At 37.0% G+C, this 17,232-nt stretch overlaps 1 protein-coding gene across 1 annotated transcript in view; it reads right to left on the bottom strand.

Annotated features, from left to right (window-relative positions):
- Window positions 1–17,232, bottom strand: part of RELN (reelin) — a 481,015-nt gene that overhangs the window by 294,849 nt on the left and 168,934 nt on the right.

Raw genomic sequence — 17,232 nt, 5'->3', positions numbered from 1 at the left:
TTTGTAGAGAAGTGTTGGTCTGCAGTTACATTAAGTGGGATTCATTGTGATGCTTCTGCACTCATTCTCTTGCCTCACCTGTTACTTGAAGATGGCATACTATGTAATCTGGCCTGTGCTAACAGTGATAGAAAATCACTTCTAAAATCACCTTTCTAAAGAAGGGATTTATTATGATATGCTGCTGCTTGAGGGCTTGCACTTGTAGAATTGCACTCCCTTCCGCTGTGCTATCTTTTCCTTTTTAATATTTATGTATCAGTCCTGGTTACACATTTTTCCCTTCTCTTAGGATCATAATAAGCTTCAGAGTAGTAACTTCAGGAGCAGTGTAACTTAGAGTGAAGAGACACGGAGAAGTAATTTGCATGTATGAGACAGGAAGGTTTTTTTTTTTTTTTTTTTTTTAGGTATGTTACAGGCTTACTTTAAACCATTTATGATCTGAACTAACTACAATTTAATGTTGGTAGGATAGCAAATTATGATGAACAGCTTTAACTGTGTGTTTATTTTTTTTAAAGATTTTATTTATTTATTCATGAGAGACAGAGAGAGAGAGAGAGAGGCAGAAACACAGGCAGAGGGAGAAGCAGGCTCCACGCAGGAAACCCGATGTGGGACTCGATCCCAGGACTCCAGGATCACGTCCTGGGCTGAAGGCAGGTGCCAAACCACTGAGCCACCCAGGGATCCCCTTTAACTGTGTTTAAAAGTCATGTTCATAGGATTAAATCTGGATATCATAATTAAGAAATTCTTGAAATGTATGCATGTCTCCTTAACATACTGATTACAAAGCAAAAAAAAAAAAAAAAAAACCAAAACAACAACAACAATAAGAATGAATTTGGACCCCTACTTCACACCAAATACAAAAATTAATTCAACATGGAACATAGACCAAATTGTAGTAACTAAAATTATAAAACTCTTAAAGGATAAGATAGAGGTAAATTTTCATGACCTTGTATTTGTCAATGCTTTCTTAAATACAATATGAAAAGCACAAGCAAAAAAATAAAAACAAATAAACTGGACTTTAAAAATATTAAAAGTTGGGCAGCCCCGGTGGCGCAGCAGTTTAGCGCCACCTGCAGCCCAGGGTGTGATCCTGGAGATCTGGGATCGAGTCCCGCATCAGGCTTCCTGCATGGAGCCTGCTTCTCCCTCTGCCTGTGTCTCTGCCTCTCTCTCGCTCTCTCTGAATAAATAAACAAATAAATCTTTAAAAAAAATAAAAATATTAAGTTTTGTGAAACAAAGGACACGATTAAGAAAGTGGAAAACAACCCATAGAATGGGAGAAAATATTTGCAAATCCTATATCTGATAAGAAACTTGTATCCAGTATGTACATATGTTTGCATGTGTGTCTGTATAAATATATATATATATATATATTTCTCACATATATAACTCAAAACAATAGAAGATAGCTCAATTTAAAAACGGACAAAGGATTTGAATAAACATTTATCCAAGGAAGACATACGTAGAGCCAATAAACACTTGGAAAGATATTCAACATCATCCTTCTCTGGGGAAATACAAATAAAAGCCACAATGAGATATCACTAGGCTTATATCAGGATGGCTAAAATAAAAAAGGTAGACAATAATGAGTGTTGGTGAAGATGTAGAGAAATTGAAATCTCAGATTTTCCTGGTCAGAATGTAAAATGCCTCTTTGGAAAAGTGTGGCAATTCCTCAAAATATTAAACATCAAGTTACTGAATGACCTAACAATCCCATTTCTAAATGTATAACCAAGAGATTTTAAAACAAAAGTTCATACACACAAAAATACATGTATACAAATGGTCCTAGGAATGTTATTCATAATAGGCCAAAGTGGAAACAACCCAAACATCTATCAACAGATGGATGCCTAAGTAAAATGTAGTACACCCATACTGAATGGAGTATCATTCAGCACAAATAGGGATAAAGTACTGTTCATGCTATTAACATGGACCTTTCAAGAATAAATCTTAAAACATGCTAACTTTAAAAATTTAGCCATAAAAGACTACATGTTGTATGATTCCATCTATATGACACATCCAGAATAGGTAAATTCATAGAAACAGGAAGTAGATCGCTATTGCCAGAGGATGGGGAAATGGAGAGTAACTGCTCAGGTGTGCAAGGTGTCTTTTGGGGGTGATGAAAATGTTCTAAAATTTTTGATGATGATTGTACAACCCTGAATTATACTACAAAACACCTAAATTGTATACTTTAAAGGGGTGGATTCTATGACATGTGAATTATATCTCAATGAAGCTGTTATTAAAAAATAAAAGTGAAACACATTCTAGAATGCCATAGATAAGTTAATAGTAGATAGATACACAATCATTATTAAGGACAGTCAGGAATGTTTGGGGTTATCTCTGTTTTCTTTCAAATGATGTTATAATGGACAGGAAAAGTGCTTTGTTGCTTGAAACATAAGAGAACTAGCTAATTTAGTATTTCTTTACTGCTGCCATCCTTCAATGCTTCATTAAAAAGAATGTAGTAGGTGGCCCAAGGAAACTATAAAGCCTCAAACTGCAACCAAATTTCAATTAAACCAAAGTTTAATTTCTGCATATTATATGCAACTCTGAGCCCAGGGAATGAATAATCTTTCTTTTCCAATGTATAAGTAGTGCTTCTCTTACCTGCCTCAGGACACATTTAGATGAAAGAAAACACATTAAATTATTGATGTAATGATTAATTGAAAGTTCCCTTAAATTACCTAGCATATTTATAGCAAAGTCCTTTGGCCCTGTGCAGGCAAAACTACAACTCTTACAAGTATGTTCAAAATCAGTCATGTGTACCTTTCTTCTTTTCTCTCTCTCTCGCTTTTGATGAATTACAGTATTGAAGGAAGCAGAACGAATAGTTAGGATGTCATTTGGATAATGGCTGACTTCTTCTGTACTTTCTCACATAGAAAAACATTCCTTTAGCTCAGTACAGAACCAAATTTGGACTGAATCTCCTTAGTGTTTCAAGTAAATTCCAGTGCTGCCCATGGTGCTAGATAAAGTGTCCAGGTGGGATTTCTGGTGATATCACCAGTTCTATCACTAGTGAGTCTGATCTTGGGATAGTAATACATGTAATAAGAACCATTCACTAGCCTATGAAAAATAGTGGCTCCTGTGAAGCATATACAATTCACTGCCAAGTGTAACACTCAGGCAGGTGTATTTTCAGGGAAATAAAAAGGGATGGGCAGCAAGAATGGAGTGATCATCACAGGTAGGTAGGACAAGCAAACATTTTGATAGACATATAATATTTTTATTTTAAGGGTATTTAAAAGGTATTTAAACCATCTTGGCTAGAAATTGGAAACTTAAAAATATACAGAATGCCAGGCCCCAACCCCAATCAATTTCTTCAGAATCCTGGTACAGGGCTTGGGCAGACATGATTCTACTTGTAGCAGACTTAAAAAAAAAAAAAACCTACTGGTCTGAACAGATACGCAGCCATACATTCTTCCCTGAGTCAGAAATGTTCCACCATCCTTCTTAGTAACATCTTCCACTCAAGTAACAACCACCGTCAGCAGCAAGTTATTTCACTCCTCCTTTGTCCAGCCAAAGACTCTTTAGAAAGGATTAAAATTTATCCCACAGACTCTGGCAAGGGATTGCCCCTCATTTCCCCTTGATTTTTCATTGTCTTCGGTAGATGAGAAACACATGTATATTTAACTCACAACAACAGTCAGTAATTTTTCAGTGAGGTAGGACTTCCCTATTAATATTAACCTAAAGGGATAATGCATGAAATGATGCATTTTCAGATTTATCTCTGGTACAGTCACTCACAAGCTGGTGTGGAGATAGGATTTCTCAACATCAGCACTACTGACATTTGAACTGGATAATTCTTTGCTATAGGGGGCTGTCCTGTGCACTGCAGAATATTTAGCAGCATCACTGGTCTCTAACCTCTAGATGCAAGGTATGACAACAAAAAATGTCTCCAGACATTGTCAAATGTCCCCTGGGAGCAGAGGTAAAATTGCCCCTGGTTGAGGATCTTTGGTGTACAGTTTTGTAAGAACTTAGCCCATATCAAAATTACAATTATTTACACTAAGCTTTCTGTTTACCACATTGAATATCATTCGTCTTGACATTTATACTATGAAAAATATTTCAAATTTGGCTCATGTCTAGGAGTCTAATTATATATAATATCTCCTAATGCCAAGTAGCATTTTATATCGAAGTCAATTTCTACAGCACAGTCATAACCAGCTTCCTGCATTGCTCCAGGCAAAAGAGGAAAATAAGATCTGACACACACACGTTCTGCAATAGATGTCTGTGTAAATGGCCCTTGCTGGCCAGCTCGAGCTAAGACTCTGTTTTAGGAAAGTTGTTTAGTCTGATTCACATTTTCTGACTAGCATAGCCCTTAGGGCTGGGGAAGGTGAGGTGTCTAGTATTTTTGTTTAAAAGGCCTTTTCTGGAATTGAACACAATATTGTTAGAGAAAACGCAGTATTGGATAAATGGGAGTGAATGAAAATATAACGTATAAACATCAAAGCTCAAAGTCAAGAGCATTCCATAAAGACCAGGGATTCCCTAACAGAACAAAGAAGTTTGAGCCAATTAACCAGAAAATTAGGTATTTTAGAGTTGAATTACTTGCTTCATGATTTTTTTTTTCCTTCTCTTTGCTGGGAAGACATGAACAAATCATCCAATTTCAGGAACTTAGCTAAAAGAAAGTCCTTTATTTCAAACAAAGGCACAGACAGTGTAGCTAAAAGTAAAAAGTCATGGAAAATGAATATTTTAAAATTCCTTTGGAATTACAAGGCACAGCCCCCTGACTAACAGCACAGAAATGATGGCCCATCATTACATTTTTTGCCCTAGTAAATATACACTATTTGCATGACATTTGGGATAAAGTAGCAACAAGGAAGACCATTCTGACACAGCTTGGTGCTTATAATGTCATTCTTTGCCTTCTTGTGAATATTCCATTTTTGTACAATGCTAAAGAAATCACATTTTCATTTTTCTGTAGTTCATTATGGCTCATTGCTGTAGCAACTGCCAAACCAGTCAATTTGTATAAATAATAGAACAAGCTTCTATTGTCTCTCATCTGACACAGTGCCAACTAGTTGGTCTACCTTTTCCAAGAGGGAAATCATGTTTTTAAACTCTTTATCTAATTTTAATGTCCCTGGAGTTAAACACAGTACATTCTTTATGGAACCCTGAACTAAGAGTATGTATTCAAGCACTTACTCCTTTAAATTAGGTCATATAAAGACTACTGATGCCCATGTTGCCATGAGATAGAGAACAAAACCCTTTGGGGGTATTTGAAGCCCAAGTGAATTTGTGTTCCTTTTCATTTTTTAAAACAGTGGCAAATGTTAGTGACCTTGGCTTTTCTAAATTACTCATCTCCCAGCACATCAATTAATGTTTGCCTAATTCAGATTTCTGGCATCAATCACACTTTCCCAAAGAAATAAAAATGGCTGTGTACTTCTTGTTTTATGACTAAGTCTCAGCTGGTTTTTGTCTTTCAGCAAAACAGCAGTGAGTAGAATAGATACAATCTTCTTATCCTGCATATAATTCACAGTGTCCTGAATTTACAAGACAGAAATATTCTATGGTTAAATAAGCTGAAGGTCTGTAAAAGTGGATGGGTACATAGCTATAGGGTCATCCTTACACATCCTTACACTATAATGTATGACCTACGTGCCTAAAATTCATAATTAGAGATTTATGCCTTTGAATAGCAATTCATCTCTCAATAGGATCCCCTTTCCTACTTTAAAAGTGTTATTTGAAGATGACTTTAGATATACAGAAAAGTTGCCAAGACAGTACAAGAGTTTCCATATACCCTTCACTCAACTTCCTTTAATGGTAACTCCTCACATAACCACGGAACGTTTGCCAATACTAAGGAATTAACATTCAGATTCTACCGGTTTTTCTGATGATGTCCTCCCTCCACCCTACAACTATCCAATCCAGGGCACTACATTACATTTAGTAAGATTCCTTTTATAAATACAAAAATTTCCAGGCAGTGTAATTTATTAAATTACCAACCAACCCTATTATGAACTCATTTATTACATCAATCTTCTTCTGGAAGGAAAAGATAAGGGCAGCATAAAAATCCTGGGCATGTGAGGGAATATAAAGGAATTGTGAAAGGAAGGAAATGCTGCCAAGGTAGGAGGTAACAAATCAAAGCCAAAAGACATTCAATTTTGCCTGGGGCAGGCCCTGCGCAGCTATGTGTAATTAGCTTCCTCAATTACTACATCTGACAAACTAATTTTCATTTGAGAGAAAACAACAAATCATTAATTATGGTAATAAGTCATGGATTAAAATCTTTGTGTGTAGATTCTATGTGCCCTGTGATTTGCGCCCTTGGTTGGCCGCCATTTTATTTCCTCAGCTTCTCCAGCACCTCACTCCTGGGAATCCTGTGTGCAGACATCTCTGATGTCCAGCCCTGGACAGCACTACTCACTGACTGAACCACTTCTGCTACTGGATATACCTCCTTGGGATGCCCTTAGTGGCCACAGTCTTGTTCTGATAGCTACTTGAAAGCAAAGATGTGTTTTTAGAAGCAGCAAAGTATTATGATTAAGAGCATGAACTTTGTAGTCAAATTTATATTCAGTTCTTAACCACCACTTAACAGTCTTGATCTTGGTCAAATCAAATAACCTCCCCAAGCCTCAAGTTTACTCATCTGTAAAATAGGGACAATATAGGGACCTAGCTATTTTTGATACGGGGACTGAATGAGATGATTTCCATGACTATGTGCTTGACATGTTAATCATCCCTGACACCCATAAGGTCAATCTTTTAATTTAATTTTATTTATTTCTTTATTCATGAAAGACACATACAGAGAGAGGCAGAGACATAGGCAGAGGGAGAAGCAGGCTTCCTGCGAGGAGCCTGATGTGGGACTTGATCCCAGACCCTGAGATCACAACCTGAGCCAAAGGCAGACGCTCAACCACTGAGCCACCCATGTGTCCCCATAAGTTCAATATTATCTTTGTTCTTAAACCAGTCCTAGAGTCAGGAAGGACAAAGGACATTGTTTCAGTCCTGTCATCCAGGGAGGTTTAGGATTTACCTGCTTCATCAGATGTAGGATCTCAGAGATCAGCCATGATTCTTGAGAACCTGTGTTGCTTTCTACATCTCCTTTATTGCCAGGAAGACCTGGGATCCCTTTCTCACATGAACCTCCCTAAGGCACCCCTTTTATCCCTTCCATATGGTCTCAGTGGACTTCAGACCTGTACCTAGGTACTTGCTAACAAGGCCTCCTGTTTATAATGCTAGGCACTATTCCAGGCACTCAGGATAAGGATAAAGCAGTGAACAAAAAATGTTTTGTGCCCTCAAAAAGTTTACACTGTAGTCAGCCACAGCTGGAGTTCTAGATACAAACCACCCTTTCTCTAGGTTGACTGCGTTGGCTGCCCAGATTTGTCACTGGGCTCCAATTAATGGAAATTCCAACATCAGTCTTCCTTGGCCTCTCCTGTCTCCTGCCTGGGCCAGAGTCTCTAGTAATTCTTTGCTGTAGGGTCAAGTTTGTGAGCTTTGGTGTCAGACCTATCCCCTCCTTTGTACTTGCTTTTCCTATGTTGGTGTTGCCATGACCACCACGCCTAGTGACAGAGCTGCACTTTACAAGAGCAATAAGAACATCTGTGAGTTTATAACCTTACTAGTAATAATAAGCTGAAATAATGTCATAATTACCTACCTTAAGTAACTGGTTTAGAAATTCAAGTACTTTGTACTTCCAGGTCTTTTGAATCTTGAATGGGAAACTCATGGGGAATCACACAGCTAGTGATATTCCTAGTTTCAAATCCTGCATTGTCTGTCAATAATATGCATTTTTATATGAATAGATCTGGTTATGTTGAAAGCAATTATATTTAGATCAATGACAAAGTTATACTTTCCACAAGCTGTGCCTCTGTGGGGAGAGATCAGTGCTTCTGAAGTACATGCTGCTCTATTAATATTCCTTCATCACCTATCACATTTAAGGTCTGAGGCCTGCTTTCAGTCCCTCTGACCATCTAACTTTTTCCTACCACAGAACATTTGCATGTGCTGTGCAATTACCTTTAAGGGAATTTTTTTTTTCACAGTCCCAGACCAACTTACAGTCAACCCTGAGGTCTCATCTTAAATGTCTTCTCAGGGAGGCTCTCATTACCTTCCAGACTAAATCAAATTCCTTGTTATAGCTATTCATTATAGCATTCACTCTTTCTTCATGGCATTTGTTACAATTATAATTATTTTACTTGTAGGCAGCATAGTAAAGCAATCAAGAGCACAGGCTCTAGGGTCCGAATGTCTGAGTTAAAATCTGGTTTAGTACTTATTGGGGGATAAATCACATGAATAAATGACCTAATTTCTTTGTGCCTCACCCATAATAGTACCTACCTTGTAGAGTTGTGATGAAGATTTAAAGAAATTATCCACATAAAACACAAAATCTGGTATAGAGTAAGCTCTCAGCAAATGTCAGCCATAATAATTATGATATAATACAATAATAACAATAATAAAACAAGTTCTATTGGAAAGACTGCTTTTATTTGTTTATTGATGCATATTTCTAAGGCTTGGGATAATCTATGGCACATAGTGAATAACCAATAAATATCTGAATTACTGAATAAATGAGAAACAAAATAAATACATATCAGGTTCCTCTTGATCAGAGTTTACTGTTTAGATAGAAGGAAAAGTTGTTTGTTCATGAAATTAAGAAAACAAAGGTAAGAGCAACAGGAGAGATCAATAACTTTCACAAATTCAGAAGGAAAAATGTAAAAGAAACAATTTACTGTATTAAAAATTCATCATATTAGCAAGAGAAAAACCAAGAACCATATGATCCTCTCATTAGATGCAGAGAAAGCATTTGACAAAATACAGCATCCATTTCTGATCAAAACTCTTCAGAGTGTAGGGATAGAGGGAACATTCCTCAACATCTTAAAAGCCATCTACGGAAAGCCCACAGCAAATATCATTCTCAATGGGGAAGCACTGGGAGCCTTTCCCCTAAGATCAGGAACAAGACAGGGATGTCCACTCTCACCACTGCTAGTTCAACATAGTACTGGAAGTCCTAGCCTCAGCAATCAGACAACAAAAAGACATTAAAGGCATTCAAATTGGCAAAGAAGAAGTCAAACTCTCCCTCTTCGCCGATGACATGATACTCTACATAGAAAACCCAAAAGTCTCCACCCCAAGATTGCTAGAACTCATACAGCAATTCGGTAGCGTGGCAGGATACAAAATCAATACCCAGAAATCAGTGGCAATTCTAGACACTGACAATGAGACTGAAGAAAGAGAAATTAAGGAGTCAATCCCATTTACAATTGCACCCAAAAGCATAAGATACCTAGGAATAAACCTAACCAAAGATGTAAAGGATCTATACCCTCAAAACTATAGAACACTTCTGAAAGAAATTGAGGAAGACACAAAGAGATGGAAAAATATTCCATGCTCATGGATTGGCAGAATTAATATTGTGAAAATGTCAATGTTACCCAGGGCAATATACACGTTTAATGCAACCCCTATCAAAATACCATGGACTTTCTTCAGAGAGTTAGAACAAATTATTTTAAGATTTGTGTGGAATCAGAAAAGACCCCGAATAGCCAGGGGAATTTTAAAAAAGAAAACCATATCTGGGGGCATCACAATGCCAGATTTCAGGTTGTACTACAAAGCTGTGGTCATCAAGACAGTGTGGTACTGGCACAAAAACAGACACATAGATCAATGGAACAGAATAGAGAACCCAGAAGTGGACCCTGAACTTTATGGGCAACTAATATTCGATAAAGGAGGAAAGACTATCCAGTGGAAGAAAGACAGTCTCTTCAACAAATGGTGCTGGGAAAATTGGACATCCACATGCAGAAGAATGAAACTAGACCACTCTCTTTCACCATACACAAAGATAAACTCAAAATGGATGAAAGATCTAAATGTGAGACAAGATTCCATCAAAATCCTAGAGAAGAACACAGGCAACACCCTTTTTGAACTCGGCCACAGTAACTTCTTGCAAGATACATCCACGAAGGCAAAAGAAACAAAAGCAAAAATGAAGTATTGGGACTTCATCAAGATAAGAAGCTTTTGCACAGCAAAGGATACAGTCAACAAAACTCAAAGACAACCTACAGAGGGGAGAAGATATTTGCACATGACGCATCAGATAAAGGGCTAGTTTCCAAGATCTATAAAGAACTTATTAAACTCAACACCGAAGAAACAAACAATCCAATCATGAAATGGGCAAAAGACATGAAGAGAAATCTCACAGAGGAAGACATAGACATGGCCAACATGCACATGAGAAAATGCTCTGCATCACTTGCCATCAGGGAAATACAAATCAAAACCACAATGAGATACCACCTCACACCAGTGAGAATGGGGCAAATTAACAAGATAGGAAACCACAAGTGTTGGAGAGGATGCGGAGAAAAGGGAACCCTCATACACTGTTGGTGGGAATGTGAACTGGTGCAGCCACTCTGGAAAACTGTGTGGAGGTTCCTCAAAGAGTTAAAAATAGACCTGTCCTATGACCCAGCAATTGCACTGTTGGGGATTTACCCCAAAGATACAGATGCAATGAAACGCCGGGACACCTGCACCCCAATGTTCCTAGCAGCAATGGCCACAATAGCCAAACTGTGGAAGGAGCCTCGGTGTCCATCGAAAGATGAATGGATAAAGAAGATGTGGTCTATGTATACAATGGGATATTACTCAGCCATTAGAAATGACAAATACCCACCATTTGCTTCAACGTGGATGGAACTGGAGGGTATTATGCTGAGTGAAGTAAGTCAGTCGGAGAAGGACAAACATTATATGGTCTCATTCATTTGGGGAATATAAACAATAGTGAAAGGGAATATAAGGGAAGGGAGAAGAAATGTGTGGGAAATATCAGAAAGGGAGACAGAACGTAAAGACTGCTAACTCTGGGAAACGAACTAGGGGTGGTAGAAGGGGAGGAGGGCGGGGGGTGGGAGTGAATGGGTGACGGGCACTGGGGGTTATTCTGTATGTTGGTAAATTGAACACCAATAAAAAAATTTTTTTAATAAAAAATAAAAAAATAAAAATTTAGCCACAGTTTCTGGAAAGACTTTTTAGAGGAGAAAAAGAAACAAAAATGATCAAGTGCCAAAAATTACCATTTTTAGTAACAAAATCTAAGTAAGATATGATCCAATAAATAAATATTGATATTTACTTTGCATGATGCTATGCATATGTTTCTGAAAGGTGTATAAAAGCTTTCAAATATGAAGTGTACAAAGGGAAATTGCTAGTTAAAAGATTACTAGTATGGGTGCCTGGCTGGCTCAGTCAGTAGAGCATGTGACTCTTGATCTCAGGGGTGTAAGTTTTGAGCCCCAAATTGGGTGTAGAGATTACTTACACAAAATAAACTCTCAAAAAAAAAAGTTTTACTATTGTAAAACAAACCCCAATCCTTTAATTGGTCTTTCTATAACCTTGAATATTCATACACTGAATTTAGTATTAGACCAAGGTTCACCAGAATTTAACTTAATTTAAATATAGGCATGCTACAAAAGTCACATAAATTCAAGATACCTAAATGTGAAATTTTGAAAAGCATCTTGTTTAGTAGCAAAGGATAATATTAGCACTGTACATTAAATCCCTAGGAAAATAAACTAGGCTTCTAAGTACCAATATAAGACTCCTATGAAATCAGAGTACCGGTTCCATTTAAAGGCTTGGATTGGCTTTAGGGATAGTTAAAAACTACAACTGAAATATCCAAACAGGGATTTTAAAAGTGTACCTTTCATATAAAGTATAGATACAAGAACTCCTCCAATGCTTGTTTTATTAAAACAAAAACAAAGCCTCTGAGGTAGCCATAGTCACAGTACAAAACTATTTTTAAAACCCTAGAATTTTTTTAAATGAAGTTAAAAACACTATTTTTAACTAGGTAATGTATAATAGTCCTATAATGCACTGTTTTCATATTTCCAATCAACATGTAGGATGAACATTCTCAGAACCTGTTTCCAAGTGCATTTAAATTTGGCCAAAATGGAATCATTCACACAGATATATAAAAACCAATTTCTCTCATGGGTCAAAAATAAGCTCCCTCTTCCTAAAACCTTTTCTAGTTTTATAATTGCAATGCTAAAACACTTCATATCTTTGTTCCTTCTCAAGCTCACACTTTATAAACACATTACCATTTGCTGCTTTTCACCTGCCATCTCACTAAAGGCATTTATCTTTTATTCATATTAATGTACTCACAATGATAATGATTAAAAAACCCTAATACATCTAGAGCTTTCAAACACATTGTTACTTTTTGCTTATTTAATTAATTGCCTTTACTTAATGTTTCTTCATGGGCTAGGTGTCTTTAATTTACATAGAATACTATATATACTAAGTTCTTAGGAGATTGGGAATCAGATGATTAACACAGTATTATCTAATAAAACACACCTGACTGGAGCAAGAATAATGGAAAACTTTGGAGACTAACACCATGACTACCTAGTGCTCCAATGGCTGATTCAAGAGATATTCTTTGGCACCTTCTAAGTATGAGGCTTTATGTTCTATGGGGACTAGATGCCCAAACCTTGTTATCAAATTGCTTAGAGATTTCAGTTCTATATCTAGCTTTTAAGGCTGGAAGGAACTCAGAGAAATATAGGATTTTCCAAGCACTTCTGCAAATTATAATGGGTGAAGATCATTATGAGACTTGGTGACAACCTTGGCTCTTACATTTCCAGAACAACAGGAACTGGCAAGGTTATAGATCTTAGGATGCTGTCATTTTTTTTTTTTATTCTGCTCTTCTCCTAGCAACAGATGCAGTTACAGGAAATGCTTTAGAAATTGGGGTTCATTAGCTGTTTTAAAAGGTGGAAATTTTTATAAAGGGTAGAAATTGCACCCAAAAATATCTCAAGGCTATGAAAACCACTGAGGATCTTTGAGTTCTATGTTTAAGATCTTCAAATGATGTGTAATCGGAAAGGAGACCTCCATCATATAATTAGCTTCACCTTCACTCCCGCTGAGGGAGACAGAGCCTATCACACCCATTTATTTCCCCTACTTGTAGAGGAAAAAAATTCCTACTGTTGGAATATTTTTGAAGTGTTCATACCTTTAGGTTTGAGACTTATATTTCCTTATTGACAATTTCACAAAAGTTGATTCTGTTTGAAGAGAAAGGTTATTTCAAGGACATATAAGAATTCTAAGTTATATCTAACATAACCATCATGATTGATAACAAAGCCAAAATATTAATGAGGAGAAATAGCAAATTTCATCTGAAGTTGCTGGACATCTTTTCTATTTCAAATAGGATGACACTAAGTAGTAATCTGAAAAGAAACCTGTAATTTATGCTCTGAATCTCTGACAAATTAGGAGTAATGTCTGTTACACTATGCAGGTCACAGACTGTCAGGTAAGCATTTCTTACTGTGTGGCAGCGACAATGCATATATTAGCTATGTAAATGTGAGATCTACGCACAATTTCCAGGTTAGAATATGTTTAAAGAATATGGTCATAAATAATGCGTAGTAATACCAAGCCTGATTCTGCAATGTCTGGGCATCCACAAATTATTTATAAGGAATAAGAAGCAAATCTTTCAGACAGATCTAATGAACTAATACATGATATCACTAAGAAATGATGTAGAATATAGTAATAGCTTATTTCTCGCTAGCAAATGAAACTCCTAAATCTTAAATATTAGTTACAAAAATTAGTTAGGAAACAGTCTGCCCAACTTACTCAGTGCAGGATATATTTCATGATGTATGTTTTCCTCATTCTTTTATTAAACATCACATCCAGCCAAGATATTTTTAATTTGGAGGAGTGAACAAATGATCATGGCTAATCATGATGAGCAACCCCTGCTGGTCAAGAGATCTGGTAGGGACTTATCTTCTGTGAAAGAATTTAAAAGTGCTACCCAGGTATCTCACACCTATATTCCTTCAGGTTGAGTAAAATAATATCTCAGTATCAAGAAACAATTCAAAATCCAAGAAAAAGAAAACTAGATCCTACTTTCAGTTTTGCCACTAACAGTTTAGGTGAATGAACCCACGCAGGTAGCATAACCTGTCTAAGCACAAGATTCTTCATCTGTAAAATGGGAACAACAGCTGGCCTGGCTATCTCATAGGCTGGGTGAGTAACAATCAAGACAACAGACGTCAAAGTATTTCAAAGCACAGAGGCAGAAGGCTCAAAGCACAGAGAAAATTAAAAACGTAATTTCAAAAGTCCATGCGTTTTAAACCAACTCTAGATATCTGAATCTCATGGCATATGAGTACATATGTGTGGCACATACACAGATGAAAGCACACAAAAATCTTGTGCTGCCAGGTCTTGGATTCATAAAACTGTAAAAGTCCCAAATCCTTTCAAATACTCCAGCCAACTTCCAGCTATTCAGATTTTAGTCCAAGAGAAAATTTTAGTCTTCCCTTAGCCAATGGTCTGCTGATGGTTTGATCTTGGGCGGTGTAAAGATTGTTTACACTTTCCTGGGTCACAGGGTCTTTGAACTCATCAAGAGTTCCTTTAATTGGTCACATAACCACTTTTAAAAAGAAGAATAGGCCAAAATTATTGGATTATATTTACAGGACATGTAGCATATGGTCACAAAGAGAGCAAGGAGGCTGTAAAAGGGACAATGGAATGCTTTCCCAACAGCCTTTCTTATCAGATATTCCATGAGAGTGAACATTGACCTACTAGGGTTTTTTTTTTAAAATTCTTTTAGCTAAGAAGAGAAAATATATGGAAGAGAAAATGCAGATTTTGAGTTGCTAAGTAAAGAGGAACCAGGGTTTTATATCTGCAGGGAGTTTTTACCAATCTTGAAAAAAAAGTCCTACTTATTAATAAGGGACACATAGTTAAGAAAAATTTAAGTAAAGTTAAGCTTAATTTTTCAGATGAGGTCATACTACTACAATACGTATTCAGAAATAGAGAAAAAACCCAAACATTTCCTTAAAATCTGAGGTAAGTGCCAGCTAACTGCTCTAAGTATTGGAGAGACAGAAGAGGCAACTTAGTTCAGTCACTGGTTAAAGCAATTACTAAATGACTGGTTAGCTTTGGCACTGAGGGGAAATGGAGCTCCCTGTAAGCATTTTCTTACAGACAATCATAAAATATAAGTTGCCTCTTTCACATTCTAAAAGAAGAGGAAAAACGGTGAACTGAGTAGCTGTCAGGAGAATCTGAAAAATGGATTCTCTATTTAAAAAAAATCAATTCATCTTTCTCTTGGCCTTAAAAAATTAAGTAGCACTGTAACGAAATCCTTAAGAGTCAGTATAATCTCTTTAGATGGAGTCAGCAAGAGTATTTCCACCTTAGTATCCTAACATCCAAGCTCATTCATTCATTTAACAAGTATTTCTCAACACCTGCCATGTTAGAGGCTCCATGAAAGTGCTGGAGACAAGAAGACAAATAATACACAGCTTTCAAGTGAATGACCGCACAGACTCCTGGCACATGAGACATGAAGTGGTCATTATAATGGAAGGACATACATTTAATGGCAGCACATACACACACACACAATAAAGGACTCCTCATTCAAATGGGGAGCCTGAGAGGTCATATCTGAGCTGAGTATTAATTGGTAACTGAGAAGTTATCAGGTTTTTTAAAAAAGATTTTATTTATTTATTTATGAGAGATACACAGAGAGAGGCAGAGACACAGGCAGAGGGAGAAGCAGGCTCCCTGCGGGGTGCCTGATGCAGGACTCAACCCCGGGACCCCAGGATCATGACCTGAGCCAAAGGCAGATGCTCAAACCACTGAGCCACCCAAGTGCCCCAAAGTCATCAGTTTTAAAGATGGCAGATTAAATGCAAATATCAACTTCCACTCCTTCCCAAAACCTCACTAAAACACAGTAAAGGCTCTTTTTATAAAGGTATAAACCTGAAGAACCAAGAGACAGGAAAAATGACAATGGCATCAAAATTTGGGAAACTGGAAAGCAGATGGGTGAGTTGCAACTAACCCAGCATACACTGAAACACTGAGTCCCGAGCCAGCAGCAGGGTAGGCTGAGGTAGATTCAGACACTTGGAGCACTGGATGCCTTTTGAAGTGAGGATGGAGATGAGACAGAAAACAGAGACTCTGCTGAAGTCTATTTAAGAAGCTTTCCTTAAGAGCTCTTCTCCCTAATTCTGTGCAGCTCAGTAAAGCCTTCAACAGAACAGCAAAAATTAGAGTTTTATTCTCCAGAGACATCAGGCACATTAGAGGGCAGCACACAAGGGACAAGTGAAAGTTTACATACTAGATGAGACTCCCTCCTCCCAACTTTCTTTCTCCTCTTGGCTCCTATATAGCTGGAAACTAGGTTTATAGTTTGGGAAGAGATTGGGAAATCCTTTTTGGAGACTGTATCCTGCCTAAGGGAAAAACCTAAAGTTCCTAAAATTTTTTACCTTAAGGGGAATCAGTCAAGTCAGATCAACCTACAGATCAACCTTCCCCTTACCTTAAGGGGAATCAGTCAAGTCAGATCAACCAAACCTGTAGGTTTGACAATCACCAGCCTCCCTCATTACCATTTCACTTTCCCTACAGAACTTCCAGGTGGTTTTGCAGAGTACTACATCCAAAGATCATTGGGAAATGATCTTTGAGGAAATTCTCTGTTGAGAAAGAGAGACCAAAACAAATAGGCAAGAAAAAAAAAAATAAAGAAATTAGAGATTATACGGAGACTCAAAGAAAAAAAATGGTGCTGTTAAAATATTTCTATTAAAAAAGGAATATCCAAAAGGAAAACAATGTATTAGAAATTTGAAATATTATCACAGAGCTGAAAGATGGCATACAATTTAAAAGACAAAAGCTGAGGAAATCATTTAGAAAGTAGAGAGAAAAAAAAAAAACAGTGAATATAGGAGGAAAAAGAAAAGAAAACTAGAGGACCTGGTTCGGAATATCTAATGTCATTATAGAGGCATTTCAGAAAGACAGTAGAGAAAATGAAGATGGGAA

This window comes from Canis lupus, chromosome 18, assembly GCF_011100685.1.
Source record: "Canis lupus familiaris isolate Mischka breed German Shepherd chromosome 18, alternate assembly UU_Cfam_GSD_1.0, whole genome shotgun sequence".
Taxonomy (NCBI): Eukaryota; Metazoa; Chordata; class Mammalia; order Carnivora; family Canidae; genus Canis; species Canis lupus.
This window is presented reverse-complemented; position numbering and strand designations above follow the sequence as displayed.